Below are 1,200 nucleotides of genomic sequence, written 5' to 3' on the forward strand. Positions count from 1 at the left end.
TGACAAGTTATCTATCTGTGAAGAAGTGACATCAACACAACAAAGAGAAATACCTGTACTTTGTATCCATTGCAGAATTATTCACAATATTGGAAACATAGGACCAACCTCAGTTCCACTAACACATGAATGGGTAAAAAGTACCACAAACAATAACTTCTATGGGATGCTTTACATCCTGAAAAGGGAAAAGAAAACCAGTTGGAATGTCATGAATTATTATCAGAAATAGCACAATTGAAGCTAAAGAGCATCATTATTACAAGCAACAGAAAAATGCCACATTTTCTTATTTATTGGGCATTTTAAAAAGTTGGATGTTTAATGCATAGAATAAGAAAAAATATTTACTGAGGGCTAGAGGAGAAAGAGGTATGGGAAATGTCTGTCAAAAGTATGACATTTTAGCGAGTGGCTGGAGAGATGACTCAGCCTCAGTTAAGACGATGTACTGAGACTACAGGAGACCAGATTTTGGGTCCCAAAATTGATTCAGGGATTCACAACTGCCTGTAACTCAGTCCCAGGGCACCAGACACCTTCTTCTGGCCCCAGGGCACTGTACTTGTGTGCACATACCCCACACAGACACACACAGACATATAACATAACGACTGTAGTTATAATCTATATTCTAAAGTGGTTGAGCAGGTTTTATTATTCTTTTCCCAGAGAAATGAAAATTGAAGTAAAAATGTCCAAAGTTTGTTTTAGCTATCCTACAATGTATGTGTTTTGAAGCCACAGTTGTATGCCATATACACACATATGTATGTATCTAGAATATATAAATTTTTAAAAGTCACATTTATTTTAAGTTTACGTATATTTGTGTTTTGCCTGTGCACCATGTGCATGTAGTGTCCTAAGTGGCCAGAAGAGGGTGGCAGATCTTCTGGAACTGGAGTGAGCCACCATGTGTGAAGGCAAGAGCAACAAGTGCTCTGAATCCCTGAGCTATCTCTCCAGCCTCATAAAGGTTTTTTTCCTTTTTTTTTAATCAACTGAAAAACAATCAAATACTTAAGGTACAGAATAAAATAATACTCTGATATTTTAGAGAATATTAGAGACTATTCATCTGACAAAAGATTATATATAGGAAAGTGTCATGAGGAGAGTATCTATCTATGTATCTATCTACGTATCTACGTATCTATCTATCTATCTATCTATCTATCTATCTATCTATCTATCTAT

The sequence above is a fragment of the Grammomys surdaster genome, unplaced genomic scaffold (assembly GCF_004785775.1).
Source record: "Grammomys surdaster isolate TR1022 unplaced genomic scaffold, NIH_TR_1.0 270, whole genome shotgun sequence".
In the NCBI taxonomy this organism is placed as follows: Eukaryota; Metazoa; Chordata; class Mammalia; order Rodentia; family Muridae; genus Grammomys; species Grammomys surdaster.